The sequence below is a fragment of the Osmerus eperlanus genome, chromosome 1 (genome assembly GCF_963692335.1).
Source record: "Osmerus eperlanus chromosome 1, fOsmEpe2.1, whole genome shotgun sequence".
Lineage (NCBI taxonomy): Eukaryota > Metazoa > Chordata > Actinopteri > Osmeriformes > Osmeridae > Osmerus > Osmerus eperlanus.
Window position 1 is genome coordinate 2413704 of NC_085018.1, and position 21789 is coordinate 2435492.

The following is a 21789-nucleotide window of genomic DNA, read 5'->3' on the forward strand; positions in this document are numbered from 1 at the left end:
CAGGGCTTTTAAGAAAAGGGGGGGGGGGGGCAATTCCTTAATCCCCTCCAAACCAGCCAAGATAAATTAGGGTAGGCTATAGGGAATTGCATTTGTGTGGCTGATAATGTTTTTATAAAAATTCCTGCTCTAAATATATAGGCCTACGTTTCAACTATATGGAAACGGATTATGAGGTCGATCAGATTAAATGAGCAAAAACAGGGCCCAATTTTCCCTCATCTGTCCATATCTTTTTAGTCCTGCAGATGGGAGAGAAATGCCCGTGCAAGCTAACTAGTCTAGCTAGATTGAAGGGCAGTGTGTAACACTCTGAGGGCCTCATTTACTAACAATGGAGCAGTTTACGCTGCGTCTGTTTTTGCGAGTTTGGTAATAGCGCCCGCTATGCTTCCTCATTCTCCCCAAGGCAAGTAGGGTGAAGTGCCTTGCCCAAGGACACAAAGTCATTTTGTACGGCCGGGAATCGAACCAACAACCCTCTGATTAATAGCCCGACTCCCTAACTGCTCAGCCATCTGACCCCAATCATGATATCATTGAAATGTGATTTAAAATAAGTTTTGCCGATACGCGATACGACCTGACTGTTCCAGGGTAGTGGCGCATGCAAACATCCACGATAGTTACTGCATGAACTGTGTGTAGCTCAATAGGGTAGGCTTACGCTACTGTATTTTAATGTTGGTCATAATGGTGGTACTTGAAGAGTCAAATATTTTCTAAGGCGGTAAAAGTTTGAGAACGACTGATCTACACTCTGAGCTATGATTGGAACCTGTGTTTGCTGTGGAGAAGTCTCTTGTTCACCCTTTTGACTGAATATAGGGGGTGTTCCTGAATACTGAACATGCAGGGTGATCAAAATGTAGGCCCTTTTTCTTTATTGTTATTTTACAACTGTAAAAAAGAATACCTTGCTTAAAATATGAAAGAAATGTGTCATGATCTTTAACTTTATGCCTTTAGGAAATAAGTAATCTTTTACTTGCTTAGCTATTCACAGCAACATACATTTTGACCAAGGGTGCCCAATCTGTTGCTATGCCACTGTATTATTAGAACGGAGGCTAACCCCCTTAACAATAAGTACAAGTACATCCCATTGAGAGTCATGTTTTTTGGTTGTTTGATTGTTTTTTGACACTGTGTACACCCATAGTGTACACTCTGGTACACTGAGCTGCCATACCATAATAAACGGTTATCATTGTCAAAAGACATAGCACTCAAGAGTATGTCAGCCTCAATCAGTCCTAGTTGGGTTATTAAAGATTGAGACGAATTTGGAAACAAATAAAAAACGACTATTTCTCTCTCTGTGTCATGAAACCGACATTATCCACATAACCAAACAAAATAGGGTATAGTTTCAAGTAGTGACATTTCTCTGTTTTTTATATTTTCTTTTTATCAGATTTTTTGTGCTGCTAAAACTCCTTATGTACCCTTATGTGTGTACTCTCATGTGTGTACCCTTATGTGTGTACTCTCATGTGTGTACCCTTATGTGTGTACTCTCATGTGTGTACCCATACTGCACCACCTGACCCAACATGGCCCACACCTGACTTCCACCACCATTGATTTCTCTAGTATAATTTACTGTTACTGCTAAAACTCTTGCTTGAGGATTTGTGTGTACCCTTATGTGTGTACTAACCCTTAACTATCAGTGCTGCAGACTGGGGTCAGATGTTTATATTAAGATAGGATATATTTGATTGTTTGTAAATCACCTAGATTATTGTATTATTTTATATTTATTATACTACAGCATGCAAAATTATGTCTGCTTGTGCAATAACGTTTGTGTTACTGTGATTTGAGTTAAGTGTGTAAGGCTTCATCCTCTTGAAGCTGTGAGGGCATTCAGTGTGTGTGTGTGGAGAGCTGCATCTGTCACATTGAGACTTCAACATCTGAGTCAGCTGTCTGCACCCTCACTGTTCAGTTACACCATTGACTGTAGACATTTTACTGTCTATGACGTACACTGACAGATTTACCCTCTTCTACACATTCTCTCTGTCTCACGCACTCACCTCCCCCTCCTCTCTTTGCTCTAAATTATCTTTCTGTCTATCTTTCCTTTTAGTCACTGCTGCAAGACAAACTATAGTGATCTTTCTCTTTGTCTCTCTTTGCTTTAAGTCACTGCTGCAATAAAAAAAAAGGTTTTCTTGATACCGGTTTCCTTTACTACTTTGTCAGACCACTCTGAGACAGAGGCTCTGTCTGGGGCTAATATTTCACCATGCACACTCAGCTCTCTTTTCCACATCCATTGTAGCCCTCTCTTGGATCCAGTTTAGCCCTCTCTTATTAGAGGATCCAGTTTAGCCCTCTCTTATTAGAGGATCCAGTTTAGCCCTCTCTTATTAGAGGATCCAGTTTAGCGCTCTCTTATAAGAGGATCCAGTTTAGCGCTCTCTTATTAGAGGATCCAGTTTAGAGCTCTCTTATAAGAGGATCTAGTTTAGCGCTCGGTTATTAGAGGATCTAGTTTAGCCCTCTCTTATTAGAGGATCTAGTTTAGCCCTCTCTTATTAGGGGATCCAGTTTAGCGCTCTCTCATTAGAGGATACAGTTTAGCGCTCTCTTATTAGAGGATCCAGTTTAGCCCTCTCTTATTAGAGGATCCAGTTTAGCGCTCTCTTATTAGAGGATCCAGTTTAGCTCTCTCTTATAAGAGGATCCAGTTTAGCGCTCTCTCTCTCTCTGTCTAAGAGGTCAAATCAAATGGTCGGAAAAATGTATAAATTGTTACAAAGTTGATAGTGTCTTTTGTTCTGGTACAGCATTGTGTGGGTCTGTGTGTGAACTGGCTTCATGGAACAGGCCTCAGGGTGTGTGCACACAGAGAACAGAAGCAGTCCTGATGATGCCCAGCCCATTATGAAAACAAATGTTCTTACTTTTAGTAATCAACTGGTGAAGTATCATGGTGAGATCAATTAGTTAACATTTTTACCATGTTTACCTTTAGCATCTGACCACAAACATACATATTTGTATTCCAATTTCAATTATTCAGTAAGAAAAATAAAGACATTAGAAAAGAGAAAGTTGAGAAAGTGTCAGTAGAAATTGCCACTTACTGTGCTTTGGATCCAAGTAGACTGGTGCTGAATGATGGTAACATACACAGTATATATACCACACTATAAACCACACCTCTTATATCTAACTTCACATCTCATTGGTCTTGGCACGCAGGTCTCACAGGTATGCCTAAGGTGCGTTTTTCTATATTTTATTGACGTTTGGTTTTTACTTTGTGCTATGAGGTGCAATAAAATAGTCTTGTATTTTTTGTACAAAGCATTGTAAACCAAATCCCTGTTGTCTATATATAGGCTAAACCATAGTGTGTAGTTTACTCAGCATCAACTTTGTGCTAATAATCAAGATTTGTGGGTCCCATGACATGTAAATATAAGATTTAAATACAGTAGATTCTGTTTGATTTTCAACTCTACTTTAGGGGGTGGAGATACATTCATTTAGAAAAAGAATGATATGGACAGACAGAAGGATGGATGACAAAGTAAGAGAGAGAGGTGGGGGAGAGAGAGAGGTGGGGGGGGAAAGAGAGGGGGAAGAGAGAGAGGTGGGGGAGAGAGAGGTGGGGGAGAGAGGTAGGGGGGAGAAAGAGAGGGGGAAGAGAGAGAGGTGGGGGAGAGAGAGGTGGGGGGAGAGAGAGGTGGGGGGGGAGAGAGGTGGGTGGGAGAGAGAGGTGGGGGAGAGAGAGGTGGGGGAGAGAGAGAGGTGGGGGAGAGAGAAGTGGGGGGAGAGAGAGGTGGAGGAGAGAGGTGGGGGAGAGAGAGAGGAGGGGGGTGTGGAGAGAGTGACTGGGGTAGAGGAGACGATTTCAAGTGCGCTTGTAAGTCTGTTTCAAAGGGAACCCAGAAGTCATTGTAAAAAGAAGACAGAGATTACTTTTAACCTAATACCTCAGTACGTTTGTATCTTTAGATTTGAAGAAAAAAACAAGACGTATAAATTGTTAAGTTTAACGCCAAAAGCGCAGAGCGTCAGTCATTTGACAGCTGTGAAGATGGGAAGGAGAGAGAGAGAAGGAGGGGGACACACAGAGAGAGGAGGATGGAGAAAGAGAAAAAAGGGGAGTGTGAGAGGACAGAGAACCAGTAGGGGGGAAAGAGAGAAACTAAGGACACAATTCATATAGGGAGAGAAAGAGGGGGGAGACAGAAGGAGAGAGTAGTAGAAAAAGAGAGACGGCGAGAGAGAGAAGGATGACAGAGAGATACGAGAAACACACAAAGAGAAAGGAGAAGTGGGGAGAGAGGCAGATAGAGAAAGGGATTGAGAAAAGGGGGACAGAGAACATAAAAGAGAGAAACAAATAGGAGGGAGGGAGGGAAGGAAGGAAGGAGAAAGAATAGTACAAGACAGTGAGGGAGGTAGAGAGAGCATGAGAGAGAAAGAGGGACAGGAAAAGGGGGACAGAGAGATGATTAAAGACATGGCATTCATTGTTAGCTTCCGCAGAAAGTAGAAAAACTTGGACTTCCTATTTCAATTATTAAAAGTTTACAAAAGTATTCTAATTTCTTTGTTGTAACTGATAGAATGTATTATTTATATAGAAAACTCATATGAATCTCTTCATTCTGATTACCAGCCACTTACTCCTCAACTGTACACACCCTTCCTGCCCATGTCTGATGTCTTTCTGTCTGTCAGCCTCTGTTCTGTAGAAACCATGTCAGGAATGAGGAAATGCAGTTGTTGTGAACTTGTCACTTCCTGTAACAGAAGACAGAGCTAGTCTAACCAGTTGAGGTACCAGAGAGGTTGTTTTGTCTTACAGAAACCATGTCATGAATGAGGAAATGAAGTTGTTGTGAACAAGTCACTTCCTGTAACAGAAGACAGAGCTAGTCTAACCGGTTGAGGTATCAGAGAGGTTGTTTTGTCTTACATAAACCTCTGGCGCAAAGATAACTCAGAGATGGACACATGGTGAGACTGAGGGGGGGTTATAGTGTCTCCAGGGCTCCCTTATAGCAGGAGAGGATTGTCTGTGTATAGGAGATACCTACATGAGGTGGGGGGGAGAGAGAGAGGTGGGGGGAGTGGAGAGGTGGGTGAGAGAGGTGGGGGGAGAGAGAGGTGGGGGAGAGAGAGGTGGGGGAGAGAAAGAGGTGGGGGGAGTGGAGAGGTGGGTGGGAGAGAGAGGTGGGGGAGGGAGAGAGGAGGGGGGTGTGGAGAGAGTGACGGGGGTAGAGGAGACGATTTCAAGTGCGCTTGTAAGTCTGTTTCAAAGGGAACCCAGAAGTCATTGTAAAAAAGAAGACAGAGCTTACTTTTAACCTAATACCTCAGTACGTTTGTATCTTTAGATTTGAAGAAAAAAACAAGACGTATAAATTGTTAAGTTTAACGCCAAAAGCGCAGAGCGTCAGTCATTTGACCGCTGTGAAGATGGGAAGGAGAGAGAGAGAAGGAGGGGGACACAGAGAGAGGAGGATGGAGAAAGAGAAAAAAGGGGAGTGTGAGAGGACAGAGAACCAGTAGGGGGGAAAGAGAGAAAGGAAGGACACAATTAATATAGGGAGAGAAAGAGGGGGGAGACAGAAGGAGAGAGTAGTAGAAAAAGAGAGACGGCGAGAGAGAGAAGGATGACAGAGAGATATGAGAAACACACAAAGAGAGAGGAGAAGTGGGGAGAGAGGCAGATAGAGAAAGGGATTGAGAAAAGGGGGACAGAGAACATAAGAGAGAGAAACAAATAGGAGGGAGGGAAGGAAGGAGAAAGAATAGTACAAGAGAGTGAGGGAGGTAGAGAGAGCGTGAGAGAGAAAGAGGGACAGGAAAAGGGGGACAGAGAGATGATTAAAGACGTGACATTCTTTGTTAGCTTCTGCAGAAAGTAGAAAGACTTGGACTTCCTATTTCAATTATTAAAAGTTTACAAAAGTATACTAATTTCTTTGTTGTAACTGATAGAATGTATTATTTATATAGAAAACTCATATGAATCTCTTCATTCTGATTACCAGCCACTTACTCCTCAACTGTACACACCCTTCCTGCCCATGTCTGATGTCTTTCTGTCTGTCAGCCTCTGTTCTGTAGAAACCATGTCAGGAATGAGGAAATGCAGTTGTTGTGAACTTGTCACGTCCTGTAACAGAAGACAGAGCTAGTCTAACCAGTTGAGGTACCAGAGAGGTTGTTTTGTCTTACAGAAACCATGTCATGAATGAGGAAATGAAGTTGTTGTGAACAAGTCACTTCCTGTAACAGAAGACAGAGCTAGTCTAACCGGTTGAGGTATCAGAGAGGTTGTTTTGTCTTACATAAACCTCTGGCGCAAAGATAACTCAGAGATGGACACATGGTGAGACTGAGGGGGGGTTATAGTGTCTCCAGGGCTCCCTTATAGCAGGAGAGGATTGTCTGTTTATAGGAGATACCTACATGAGGTGGGGGGGAGAGAGAGAGGTGGGGGGAGTGGAGAGGTGGGTGAGAGAGGTGGGGGGAGAGAGAGGTGGGGGAGAGAGAGGTGGGGGAGAGAGAGAGGTGGGGGGAGTGGAGAGGTGGGTGGGAGAGAGAGGTGGGGGAGAGAGAGAGGAGGGGGGTGTGGAGAGAGTGACGGGGGTAGAGGAGACGATTTCAAGTGCGCTTGTAAGTCTGTTTCAAAGGGAACCCAGAAGTCATTGTAAAAAAGAAGACAGAGCTTACTTTTAACCTAATACCTCAGTACGTTTGTATCTTTAGATTTGAAGAAAAAAACAAGACGTATAAATTGTTAAGTTTAACGCCAAAAGCGCAGAGCGTCAGTCATTTGACCGCTGTGAAGATGGGAAGGAGAGAGAGAGAAGGAGGGGGACACACAGAGAGAGGAGGATGGAGAAAGAGAAAAAAGGGGAGTGTGAGAGGACAGAGAACCAGTAGGGGGGAAAGAGAGAAAGGAAGGACACAATTAATATAGGGAGAGAAAGAGGGGGGAGACAGAAGGAGAGAGTAGTAGAAAAAGAGAGACGGCGAGAGAGAGAAGGATGACAGAGAGATATGAGAAACACACAAAGAGAGAGGAGAAGTGGGGAGAGAGGCAGATAGAGAAAGGGATTGAGAAAAGGGGGACAGAGAACATAAGAGAGAGAAACAAATAGGAGGGAGGGAAGGAAGGAGAAAGAATAGTACAAGAGAGTGAGGGAGGTAGAGAGAGCGTGAGAGAGAAAGAGGGACAGGAAAAGGGGGACAGAGAGATGATTAAAGACGTGACATTCTTTGTTAGCTTCTGCAGAAAGTAGAAAGACTTGGACTTCCTATTTCAATTATTAAAAGTTTACAAAAGTATACTAATTTCTTTGTTGTAACTGATAGAATGTATTATTTATATAGAAAACTCATATGAATCTCTTCATTCTGATTACCAGCCACTTACTCCTCAACTGTACACACCCTTCCTGCCCATGTCTGATGTCTTTCTGTCTGTCAGCCTCTGTTCTGTAGAAACCATGTCAGGAATGAGGAAATGCAGTTGTTGTGAACTTGTCACTTCCTGTAACAGAAGACAGAGCTAGTCTAACCAGTTGAGGTACCAGAGAGGTTGTTTTGTCTGACATAAACCTCTGGGGCAAAGAGAAGACAGACCTCTGTGTCCTAAAAGGTCCCTCTCAGTAGCCAAGCCATGAGAGGACCTCCGATCACAGGTGGGCTCTTCACCGTGCCTCCGGCTTGGGAGAGCATCCTTCCACTGAGGGAGAGGCCTCGTCCATCCACCCCCAACGGTGGTTCGTCCCCGTGACATCAGGTCTGCTCCTTTGTTGAGCAGGTCATACTACAAATGGACAGATACAAACAGATGGATTTTATTTACAGCAAAACAATGATTGTCCCCGAACTACCTCCTAGTTAAGTTACTAAACCATCTCACTGGTTCATGTGTGTGTGTGACCCTGCCCATCTCACCCTGGCCTCCTCCAGGTGCAGGTAGATGGGATGTGTGTCTGAGGCGTCCACCACTAAGTCTAGGGTCCTCACATAGCCCTCCTGAGCCTTCCTGTGCTCCCCAGTCTGGTAGTGCAGGTGACTGTACAGAGCCACACGTCTGGGTCCTGCAGAGAGGGGAACCATCAGGAGAGAGATTACACATGAACATCTGATTGATTTGGTTAACACATGCGTGGTGTGCTTGCAAGTACTGAATGGACATCTCCCTACAATCTCTGGTGAGTCTAGGTTCACTTCAAATGATTATTATTCATTTCTACAACAAAGAGCCCATAATGATGTGTCAGTAGATGCTCCTGGTCTGTAGGTTGTTTGAGGCACCTGGAAGCTGTGGTTGAGCGCCTCCTGCAGGCTGAGCTGGGCACTGCTGTACTCTGCCCTCAGCAGCTGCAGCCTGGCCATGGTCCCCCTCTGGACACAGCAGTTCCTGGACCAGAGCCCGCTGAGACATCTGCACACACACACACACACGCACACTCACACACACACACTGGCCGTGTTTCCCAGATTCGTTAAGAAGCTCTTAACGAATCTGGGAAACGCGACCACTTACAGTATCCATACACGCACATGCAGTTATACACAACACATACAATTTATATGCATATATACACTCATATATACACACACATACACACACATACAGTATATACACAAACACATACAGTATAAACACACACAATGTATACACTGTTATGGCAGTTTTTGACAGTTACAATATCTATGTTTCTTTAAGCGGTAAAAAGCAAGTTCCTTTGTTTTAGACAGACGAATGTAAGAAACTGAGGCTCTGTGGTGTGGTTTACTCTGTAGAATGGACACTCAGATTGTCTTAAGGTATTTATGGTGTTGTTTTATGATACCTAACTAAGAGCCAGAGGGTCTTAGGTCTGGGGGTTGGGGGAGATTGTTATCTCAGTTGAGCGAGCTGACCTAACCTTTTGGCCAAGGAGATTGTGTCTTGTGTCCTGTTTGTGTATCATTAACCATCTCCTTCTTTAGAGAGGGAGCTGGGGCATCAAAGAACTGTGGGACACTTGATGTGGAGTCAAACTGTCACTGAGCAGTGCTGACCAATCACATCGACCGCTATATTGATGGATTGACCATCAGAAGAACCATTTGTTCTAAGTTTATATAAGGCAGGGTTTTAGGGTTGTTCTTCACCACTCTCTCGAACGACCTGTAGGTTACATCTGCATGTCTTTCGCTATGACCGGTCCAGAGTACTCTGTTAATTCTTAAATTGTACAAACTAAATAAATCATATTGAAACCGCCATCTTGACTATTCAGATCTACACAGTGCCACTTGAATTTCCGCCACGTCAACACACAAAATGTGACAATCCCACTGAGACCTTGTCAAGCAGCACAGCCAGATCAGAGTAGTCAGACACGGTGAGTCAGGTTTGCACGGCGGTGCGTTTAATGAACAACAAAAAAAACACAAAAAGAAAACTCAGGTCAGCGTCCTTCGGTTGTGTCCGTTGGCCGGGGAAGTTCTCTTCCACTGTCTCAGGAAGCTGCTTCTCTGCAGGCAAGGCCTGCTTCTATAGTGGACACTAAGAAAACACATCAGGTAGCCCCCTCCACCGGAGGACGTCCTCCTGATTTCACTGATGATGATGATCCTCCTCTTCCTCACCTGACGAGCCTCCACTGACACAAACATACATTATAAACACACAAATATACAGTATACACACACATACCGTATACACATACACACATACTGTTTATTTCAATGAACGGCTGTATCTAAAGTTATGTTTCCTATGTATGTTATGGCTATGGCTATATTGCCACATACATTCTGCCATGTTGCATCTGAAAGACACCAATAAGACAGGAAGTCAGTAGTTCAGTGCAGAGCTGTAGAGCGTTGCACTGCAGCAGGAACTGGACTGTCTCCATGGAGATGGTGGTGTTGAGTCTGGTGGGTGTGACTACCAGTCTGGCTGTGGCCAGCTCAGGGTCCAGCCCTCCCTTAACCCTTGTGCTGCCTTCGTGTCACAATGACCTGAAGGTTCACAACGACCCATCGTTGTGCTGCGACAACTTTACCCAATACAAAAACAAATAAAAGGCTTTTTATTTTAACCTTCGCGCTGCGGGGGCTGTGAGACAGTCGACGGTTAAAAGAAAATGCATCCCTTTATTTTTGTATGAGGTAAAGTTGTCGCAAAACATGGGGGGGGGGGGGGGTCACAATGACTGAAGGGTCACAATGACCCAAAGATAACACGAGGGAGCCAGTCATCCCCCACCCACTGCCTCCCTCTCCATCCCTCTCTCCATCTGCACCAGGGGAACAGCCCTGTTCATTAACATCTGTGCAATTGCATCACACTTGACAATTGATCCACACGGCGGAGCTGGAGCTTGACTCTAGCCGGAGGGTGGGGGGGGGGGGACAGGGACAGAGGCTGGCTGTGGAACATCTGAAGGTGGGTCAGTGTGTCACAGGAGAATCTGTAGAAGGACAGAGTGCCGGCTGGCCAGTCTAGTCTGTTATGAAGACAGGGGAGTAGGGAGAGGACAAGAGGAGAGGAGAGAGGGGAGGACAGGTAGAGAGGACAAGAGGAGAGAGGGAAGGAGCAGACAGGTGGAGAGGACAAGAGGAGAGAGGGGAGGACAGGGCTCATTGTCCCATCTTTCCAGGGACAATGAAAAATATGTCTTGGAGGGTTCAACACAGACTTTAGGACGACTGCAGGACAACAGACCATACAAATATAAAATGTATACACCAGTGGTTCAATAGCAACACGTTTAAACACAAGACTGGGGAAACAGATCATCACATTTATCTTAAAATTCCATAAAATATGAACAATGAATTCACATTGCAAGCGCTACTATGTGTTATGCGTTGCTCCAGTGCGCGGTTGCGCTTCGTCAAACAGTGGCTGTCCATCATGAGTAAACTACTGTAGTACAGAGTCAAACCTTCAACACAATGATAATCTGAGCACCTCAGTTAAACAGAACTGCAAACCACATTAACACAAGAACCCCCGATCTTGCAGTCTATGACACCTCTCACAATGCCACTGTCTTTCTGGGGGAGCTTCAAAAGGTAGGTTGATACAGACGCACTGACTCCTTCTCCACATGGGGAGAAGAGGCAGCCAAATGGCCCACCTTCCTCAACCTCTCCCTACTCCAGGGAAACTCTGGATTAAACAAAGGATTTATCCAAAATAGACATTTAATGGATTCACATTCATCTCTCAAAGACTACACTGCTTGTGGACACTAGAAGGATTATTGGAATGGATGTGTGAAAATGTATGCTTCTTCTGTCTTTGCTGTGTTAATTTATTTAGATGTTTTAATGTAACTGTCATGATAAGTCAGGGAAGGGTGGGAGGGTGACAACAACATGCTAGCACAAGGACCAGAGGAATGGAAGATACTTTATACAGAACTCTTGATTGACCAAGGGGAGTTTGGTCGCATTCTTCCGTGCTTTACTGGGCTGATGCGTATTAGTTTGATTGGAGAAGGAGGAGTCTTGGTGTGCCACCTTCCTCCCGAACTTTAGTTAACCCTTTCAGGCCTAACTCCATTAAAATAAAAAAACATTTATCAATGTTGTGTACACATAAATGTATTAAGAAGTATATGCAAGGTATAAGCTTTTTAGGCCAGAGTCCTCAAATTACATTTGCAGTTCACACCTATCTGTGAACAACACCCAGGCCAAGGACCTGACCAATAAACAGTTTTACCTGCCTCAAGACACTTCCCCTTTATTCAGAGTATAAATACCAACAACAACCAAACACTATTTGACTCCAATGATACCGCAAGTCCTGTCACACAGATAAGCATCCCAAAAGGATCTCGCCAATTGTTCTGGGATTCCATAGATTTGTGGCTGCAACACACACTGAACGATTCTGCAGAAGAAACAAACGTAATTCGAATTGCGACACTGAGATAACTAAAATCAGCCGATTAAAGGAATACTTTCACAAAATACCTTTTTGATCGGATTACAACGGATTCGTCCACAGCCAAGACTAGCAAAACTGACTCTGCTTTCGACCCACAACTTCAACACACCGGTAACGTAAAGGCGACTAGCTACATTATGAATTGTAACATCATTGGCATTAAATAATTGATATTGTGTGTGTTTGATTAGACTACACATAAAACTAACTCCCGTTAGTCACCACTAGACCATTCCAGTTTGTTAGACAAAGGCCTTGATTCTTTCTCCTCCCCCAACAAGCAAACCTCTCTACACTAGCTAGCTACCAGCTAACGTTAATTCCAACCCACTAGTACATTTAGTTTTTGGACCTTTGTATTTTTCCAACCCTCCATACGGCCCTGACCACAGCCACTTTTGACACGACAAGGCAGCCTGTAGACCAGACCTGGACAAGGAAGGGGTGGAGAAGAAGAGGAGGGGAGAAGAGAGGGGAGGGGAGAAGAGAAGGGAGGGGGAGAGGAGAGAGGAAGGGAGAGAGGAGAAGAAAGGAGGAGAAGGGAGAGGAGATGGGAAGGGGAGATGGGTGGAGGACAGGAGGAGAGGAGATCAGAGAAGAGGAAAGGGAGGGAGGCGGAAAGGGGTGGGGTGGAGAAGAAGAGGAGAAGGGAGGGTGATAGAGTGAAGAGGAAATTAGATGAAAGGAGCAGAGAGAGAAGATGTGAGGGGGAGGGACAGAGGGAGGAGGGGAGAAGGGAGGGAGGGGACAGGAGTGGTGAGGGATCTGCACCCATATACCTCCATCTTTTTATCCTCCTCATGTTCCCTCCACATTCCATTTAACCTCCCCTTTTTTCCCTCTCTATCCTACCCCTCTCTCCTACTTCCTCCACTCTCTTTCCCTTTTCTATCATCCTTCTCTCTCTCAACCCTCCATCCATCCAGAGAGGGGAAGAGGGGGATGGAGAAGAGGAGCGGGGAAGGTAGGAGAAGAGCGGTAATGTGTTATTGTATGATGGAGGGCTGTATATCTGTACAGGTTTAGTAAAGGCTACTGCAGGGAATTCAAGTGAGAGAGACTATGTTGAGGTGAGATCAGTCCTGTGAGGGAGAGAGAAGCATACCTCCCTGAGGCCCTTGGCATGTGTGAGAAGTGTTAGTTCAGCTAGTTACCAGTTATGTATAATAAAAATACAATACATTTGTACAGTGTAGTTAAATAAAGGGTCACCAGACTTCCTGAAATGATTATTTAAAATATTTTATTAATCATTTTCAGCAGGCAGACCTTTCTTCAGGTGAGTATATATGCATGTTACACCTAACATATTACACATGGTTGAAAACCAAACAATACAATAAAAGCACAAAAAAAAAAGTTTTTCAATTGTTACGTAACATAATTACAATATTTTTTATGTTACAACATTGTTTTAATGAAAATGATTACAAAGGTTTCGTTTACGCTGTTAATAAGAGGAACGAAAAAAGATCTCAGAACTATGCAGTGCAGAGAGGAGTGTTCCATGTGAACTAAGACTGTTTATACTTTGTTTTAAAATGTGTTTCGGTGCTCTGAGGACAAGTGGACAGGTGAGACACCAGCGTTCACATCATTCATCTCCAAGGTGTCCCAGGTGACCACTTGGGTTCAGATGTTGTTGTTACAGCCTACATCACTTCCTCTATCGTGAGTCAGTGACATATTTGTTTTGTGTGGTCTAGCTAAGAAAACAATGTTTAAAAATGTCTGAAGAACTTGCATGTTTCTTGTATGAGCTATTCCAACTGTTGAGCTTGGCAGGATATAGTAATGTACTACTAGCAAAAGACAAGACAAAAAAATAATGTTAGAAAACCAGGGGTTTTCGATGACTTTCTTCCCATGACATCCTTGTAGGGGCATCAGCTCACATTATACTGACACTATAAGAGAGAAGTGGTCAAATGCTTCAAAGGCCATCGTGTGAGTCCCATGTAACTGATTTAAGGCAACTCAATCACTCTTTATTATTTATGTTAAACTTCAGTTGAAACAAAGTGAATTACAGAAAGTAGATTACTATTACATTGTTTAAAGTATATATAACACAGTTGCAATAAGTAAATGGGATGAATGCATGCTTTCAGATTATATTCTTCATTGGAATTTACTTCTTTAAATTAGACATTTTTGACAAAATCCTTGATAAATTCACGTGTTCACAATTCCCAAAATAAAGGTTTGGAACATGTCCCAGAATACAATTATAATAGATTAGACCCACTACACTACTGATATTGCAAACAGGAATATATTCATAGAACAGAAAAACAATATAAACTTAAGGTAACTGTAAATATTTGTATACCTTTTCTAGATGTTCACTTTTACAGCTTCTAATCTGCACCACCGAAACGTTTACCAAACCATGTCCTCCCCCCTTTCTCTTTTTCATCGGGTAAGAGTTTCTCATTATTAGACACCTTCTTAATAAAGTCTGCTCTTTTCCGGCATTTGTTTAATTCCTGAATTCGCTCCTGGAAACCAGGCTTGCATTCTTGTTTCTCAGACTCAATAATCAGATCAATGTAGTCAGTGGCAGACAACGGGTTTGGTCGAAGGGCAATCTCACCAAGGCGTTTCTGAATGTCTGATAATTTCGTGATGTCATTACACACAGTTTGTTGTGTTTGTCTGTAATCTTCTTTCAGTTGTTGAACAAGTTGAGCTGCTGACAACTTTGCACCACATGCATTTTCATACTTTTTCTTCAGATGTTGATATGTTCTCGTCTCTGTTGTTGAGCTGTAGACATACTTGAATGGCAAATTGGAATGATGTTTCCAATCGCATTTTCCTGGGCAGTTAGTGCACCTGCCATTAGTTATTGCACTGCACTTACTTTTGTCATCATCATTGCTATAAACACAGTTGTCATGGCAAGTGAAGTTGCAACTCCTGCATGTTGTGGTGTGGATTCCAGTTTTAAGGGGAACTTTTTCTATTTTAGGGACATCCACATTATAATTAAAGTTTTTGTTGCTCTCAGCAGCTTCTCTATGGTTCTCTAATGCCTCCTGTGTCTTTTTTAACTTGTCCAGATTTATTAGCCCCACTTGGATAATATGTTGCAGTCCTTCCACAGTTGTTTCCAGGTTCTTGCGCTCTGACAATACCTCCTTTGTCGGCTGCAGACTTTGGGCTTCCAAACAATTTAACCGATGAAACAAGTTTTTTATGCTGACAGTGCCCATTTTCCAAAACATTTCATTGAAACTTACCACTTCATCCCTGTCATCAGTCCCTGCCTCATCATCTGTCCCTGCTTTATCACCTGTCCCTGCTTCATCATTAGAAGCAAACAAGGCAGAGTTGTTGAATTTGAGGCAAATAGGAATGCCTTTTTTGTTTCGGGCACATGGAATGTTTGCTTCTTGAATAGCTTGTAACACATGTGGAACCTGCCCATCAGCAAAGGTAGCAAGGAGAACAATGTTGTCTTCAATGTCTTTTCCAAAAATGGAAAGAATCGAATCAAAAATGTACTTCTGAGTTGGAGTGAGTCGTACCAAAGCGGACTGGGTCACAAATCCCACTGCATCAATACTACTAATGCCATCTTTAGCAGAAAAGAATTTTCTCACCATGTCAACAATTTCTTTATCCTTCGCAATGCCTCTTGTGTCCCCAAATCCAGGGGTGTCTATGATAGTTAAAGAAAAGTCAATTGCAAAATCCTTGCAGTGATTGATCTGATAGGCTGTAATCTCAGAGGTCTGACTGTGAGCCTGTGATTTATCAGACTCCTTAGGTACCAGTTCAAATCTGACTGGATCCTTTTGTTTTACACCCAGGATATAGTTGATCATCGCATTGATGAGTGTTGTTTTCCCTGAGCCTGTTGCTCCCACAAGCATTATGGTTTTGTGTTTTCCCAAAAGTGGTGTGCTTCCAAAGCAACATTTACGACCGACTCCAGTATTGATAACAGACATATTTAGATTGTAAATATCAATGTTATTCTCATTTCTGGACAACTTGTAAAGATGCGTCTTCTCTGACTTTGATCTGGCAATTCGCTGCATGGCTGTGGGTTTCTTTGTATGTGTTTTTCCTGCAGAGAAATAACATTTTAAACACTGGTGAATACCAACTCCAAAACTCTTCTCTTGAATAATTAAGGTATAAAACATGGTTTCATATTCAATGGAGATCACTGGAAATAACCTTATTTATTAACCTGGCAACTGCAATTACTGCCCCCCTCATCCCAAAATAGTGTTGACAAACTGAGATAGTGTTGACAAATGTGCCCCGGGGCAGAATTACTAAAGACTTTTGTCACTGTGATGTGAATGAACTGTGGGACTGTGTGTTCATCACATTCAGTGGGACTGAGATCAAAGACAGGAGGATTGTTGTTTGTCAACAATTAAAACCTCCCTCCCTCCCCCCCCTCCCTCCCGCTCTGAGAGCACAGTCCTCCCTCCCTCCCTCCCTCCTCCTCTGAGAGCCCAGTCCCTCCCTCCCCTACCCCTCTGAGAGCCCAAAGGGAGTAGGGAGGGTGGGGACAGGTCAAGGGAGGGAGGGGATCACACTAGACACACACACAGACAGTTTATATTCAATAAATGGACTCACCCAATTGACTGAATTGAATATATGTTGGACTGATTGCTTTGAATGAGTGGATAACACTGGGCAGACTCAACAGAGGGGGGATGTCTAACTTTTAATAATTTTGGCAATTTTCTTTTTGTCAGTTGTTAAATTCCAAGCCAGCTAATTCTGTGAGTTACTGAACACCAGGTCCGTCATTATTGTACTCCGACATAATGGTTTGTGACAGACTGAGTGATCCGTGGGCTGAACGCTGCGTGAGCCTGAACATGAGTTACTGCTACACCACGTGACTGTGACTGATGTTTTTTTGTATCTAGCTAAGCGTTAAAATGAAGAGAAAGTACAGTACGTTTAACACAAACACAGTTTACAGTTATACCTGCTATACAAGGAAGCAAAGCTTGACAGGCTAGCAACATTAACTCAGGTGGGCAGGGTTTTTGTGAAAGGTCAATTTCTTAGTTTTTATGTAACTATGAGGTGATGTGAGCTTCCCACACATCACCTCTTGCACTCAAGAAGAGATGAGAACCCTGTCTACACTTTCACTAGTATTTAGAATTGTAGAAAAGCAGCAATGTAGATTGTATGGTTTTAAGAATACATACTTATTTAAAAACATACATATTATCAGTTGTAATTAAAACTTTTGTCTTTCTCCAAATATGTGAACGTTTGATATTAGTTTACACAATAGATTTGGAGGTGATATTCTTAAACAAATTACCTCAGCTGGAGCAGCCACAAGCACACTTCTCAATTTCTCCAGAAATGTCACCCTCTCTAGTTTATATTGGAGCAGGCATTTTCACATTTAGTTGTTTTTGACAATGTTGGGGCATATAAAGGTGCATATAAAGGCATTATTTATTTGAGCCTATTGCCTTAAGTTCTAAGATAATCCAGTTTTTTTGATAACGTTGATGTTTTGATATTCAATTTGCACTTTGTTTTTATAATACATATAATGCAATACAGCTCTGGAAAAAATTGAGAGACCACTGGACGTTTTTCGTTGATGTTTTAAAAAGTCGAGGACAATTTTGAGTGAGGAACAAAAGGGTCAAATTTAAGAAGCCACTGCAAATGTTACCCTTCTGTTCCTCACTCAAAATATTCCTTGTCATCATTTTTCAAAAGGAAAGAAAAAGATGCAGGGGTCTCAATGTTTTGGTAGAGCCGAGGGACAGTGCTGATGTACGTGATTAGTGATGGTTGTGTGCTACTTTGTGCATCGCTCATTGAAAGTTTAGCACTTGAACTCAATTTCTCTCTCTCTCTCACAGTTGTGTCCCCCTGGCTGGCGGGGCACGCTCAGCACTGGCCAGCAACAGTGGATCGGCCGGGTGCTCTTCGTCTGGAGGAACAACAAAGCGGAGGTTTGTCCAGATCTCCAGCTCTGGTACGAGCCTCCGCAGCCCCGGCCGGTCCACAGCCAGCCACCCGCATCGCCAGACGCCTTCTTCGCTTGTCGGCTGTTTCTCTGGATGCCCGTTCGCTTATGGGCATTCAAGCTGACATGCCCCCAGCCTGCCTGCACAGGCAACCTGCACAAGGCTGGGGTGTACACCAAGACTATCCGGAAAGTCTTAGACATCGATGCCTGCCTTAACTTTTAATAATAAAGACGTAATAGGAGTTGAAAAGTTTATTTACATTTTTCCTCAGACCAATGCGTTCTATTTGAAAATCTGTGGGTTTTCGTCTGAATTCTGCATCCGCGTATTACGTTTGGGCCTGAATATAACACGTCTTTCTGTGTGGGTTGCTACACTATTTTTGTACTTTAACTGCTAAGATTCCTTGATGAGATGCCTTATCAATCTATTAACATTACAAAAGATTAACACTGCAGTCAGATAGCTACCCTGTTTGCTATTGTATAATGCCTGTTTGAAATACTAGCCATGATCTAGTAACTTACAGGCTGGTAATTGATTGAAGATAATTATGGGGATATGTTTAAGATTGGACTCAAATTTGGGTAATTGGATGTGTAGGCCTACATGTTATTTTTGCTTAGGGTTCACTTCAAACATTAAAAGAAAGGGTGAGATAGCAGACTTCTTCAAAAAGCTGAGCAAACGGGATCAGGTGGAAATAGACCATAGCCCTTGCACCACCCCAAGACCTCAGAGCAGCTCCCTCCCCGAGGCTACAGGCACCAGGTCAGAGCATACTAGGCAGTCAGTCACATGCCAAGTTTAGCTGGTGTTTGTAAGCCACACATGTAAGCCTACACAAACGTTTTTTCCAATTAAGCCTCACTTTAAAATAGTTATGTTTTAATTAGTGCTGTCAAACGATTAAAATATTTAATCGCGATTAATCGCATTAATGTCATAGTTAACTTGCGATTAATCGCAAATGTTTATCTATTCTAAATGTCGATTGATTTCTTTTTGTCCCATGATTTTCTCATTTTAATGCTCTTATCAACATGGAAAAGTGGATCGGATTGCTTAGTGCAAATGTTTTTTTTTAATTGAAAACAACATTGCAATCGCCTGGCTTTGACGAGGGGGCGGAGATTCGCATCAGCTGCTTGGCCATCAAGTGGTATTTCAGACTGGACTTGCTGCGATGATAGCTCAGTTCACAACGACAAAACACACAGATCACTTTGGTCTTGTCAATGGAACCATTTGCCAAAATGAACGTTAATTGCGCGATAAACAAATGTACGCCGTTAAAATGGGTTTGCGTTAACGCCGTTAACGCGTTAAACTGACAGCACTAGTTTTAATGTGAAAGATTAAAACATTCGATTAAGGATCTAACCTCTAACCTGGTTAGACCCAGATTATATATTCATGAAAACAGAGTGACCAAAGTCTCTCCAGTTTGCAAGTAGGCCTACAGTAAAGTGTGTGTAAGAAAGAAATGAGTTGCAATTCAGATGTAGAGACTCAGGGCCTCGTACGTACATTCGCAAACGTAGCGTTATTAGCGCCATGGCCAACCCGCAGATTGCGCACGCTGTGATACTGCAGTTTACGTCGTATTTACGAAACCTGCAGGTCATTGGGTAATCATCTCCGCCCACTGTACCGTACATTGTGAGCATTTAAACGCGCAATTGAATGGGCTTTCTCTCTTTCTATCATGGATCAGCCACCAAAGTCAAAACAGCGATGACTGTTTGAAATGATCCTGATGCCAATATTTGTAATGTTGCGAGGAGTTTAACAACTGCTGGAATGGAATGTGAACGCTGAGTCGGAGATTCAATGTAATATTTGATTTCTTCCAGTAACGGTTATATTGCATGGCTGCTTAATCTGTAACGCGTAATGATTTTGTGTTCACTCAACTCAAAAAGTGTGATCCTTGTGGCATAAATCCTCTGGCCTATGTCTTCGTCTTGCTCGGGTTACAGCTGCCATTTCACCAGGAGGCATATTCGCATCCTGGTTTACGCCTGCTTTTAAAAGGAGGATATTTGCCATTTTCAGTTCCCGCGACAGGCAGTCTGCGCTTTACCGTCAGTGCGGCATGTTTGTACATACCTCGCCATGCTTTTACACGCAAATTGTGAAACAAATACGCCTGAAGTGGGCGCAAAAGCGTTAGTACATGAAGCCCTCAGAGTTTAACCCCAACCTAGGACCTAGTCATGGTTTGATGTGAGCTGAGATAGTAATGCTAGCTAATGCTAGTTAACATTTATTACATTAATTTGAGCGCAAAATGTTTTTTTAAGCTTTATGTAATACAAACATTACGTTGAACTCATATTTTTATATTTGTGGAAAATTACAACCCACATTTTAACCTAAAGACTCAGGGCTTTTAAGAAAAGGGGGGGGGGGCAATTCCTTAATCCCCTCCAAACCAGCCAAGATAAATTAGGGTAGGCTATAGGGAATTGCATTTGTGTGGCTGATAATGTTTTTATAAAAATTCCTGCTCTAGATATATAGGCCTACGTTTCAACTATATGGAAACGGATTATGAGGTCGATCAGATTAAATGAGCAAAAACAGGGCCCAATTTTCCCTCATCTGTCCATATCTTTTTAGTCCTGCAGATGGGAGAGAAATGCCCGTGCAAGCTAACTAGTCTAGCTAGATTGAAGGGCAGTGTGTAACACTCTGAGGGCCTCATTTACTAACAATGGAGCAGTTTACGCTGCGTCTGTTTTTGCGAGTTTGGTAATAGCGCCCGCTATGCTTCCTCATTTTGCGTAGTATTTATCAAATCTGACACTCATCAACGAGCGCATACTCCGCCTATTAGTGTAATTAGCACACCTCTAAAAGAACAAACAATGGGCCCGCATGTATCTGTCATGGATCTTCCTCCGGGAAAATGAAAGCGCAAGCTTAAATTTAGCGACGTGCATGGAGTAACAGCAAACCTGAACATATTACAGGGCAGATCATTTACATGTAATCATTTAGCAGACGCTTTTATCCAGAGCCACTTCCAAGAGAGAGCTTTACAAAAGTGCATAAGTCAATGATCATAAACAACGAGATAGCCCCAAAAACATTGCGGGTAACAAAAACATGAAGCATACGAACATGAAGAACATCCACACCCTTGGAAAAAAATTGGCCTATGTCTTCGCCTTGCTCGGATCACTGCTGCCATTGAATAAGGTACATTTGTACACACAGGAAAACGCGCTCCTGGTTTACACCTGCTTTTAAGAGGCAAAGAATTTACCCCGCAGAATAGAGGCACGCTTTTACTGGCAGTCTTTGTAAATACCGCAGAATATATAATTCGGCGCACTTTACGCATATCCTCCCACCTTTTTGGGTGGAACTCCCACTTTCCCCATGACCCTCCCACTTTCCCCATGACCCTCCCACTTTCCCCATGACCCTCCCCCTTTCCCCATGACCCTCCCCCTTTCCCCATGACCCTCCCACTTTCCCCATGACCCTCCCACTTTCCCCATGACCCTCCCACTTTCCCCATGACCCTCCCCCTTTCCCCATGACCCTCCCACTTTCCCCATGACCCTCCCACTTTCCCCATGACCCTCCCACTTTCCCCATGACCCTCCCACTTTCCCCATGACCCTCCCACAAACGCATATTGAAAGCGCAACTTGCCTGTTCTTGCTCATGTGGCAGGCAATCTGCGATTTTACCCAAGTACGCACTGTAAATAGCCTGCATCGGTTACGTCCGTCTTTGCGAACAATTAATGCCTCGAAACAGGCGAAAAGGCCTTGATAAATGAGGCCCAGAATGTACTAGCTACTGTACTTTAAAATGGGCACTCGTTAGCCGTTT

The 21789-nt window shown here is 43.2% G+C and overlaps 1 protein-coding gene across 1 annotated transcript in view; it reads right to left on the bottom strand.

Moving 5' to 3' along the window:
• Positions 1-21789, bottom strand: part of LOC134030353 (uncharacterized) — a 125984-nt gene that overhangs the window by 71290 nt on the left and 32905 nt on the right. The window lies entirely within an intron of this gene.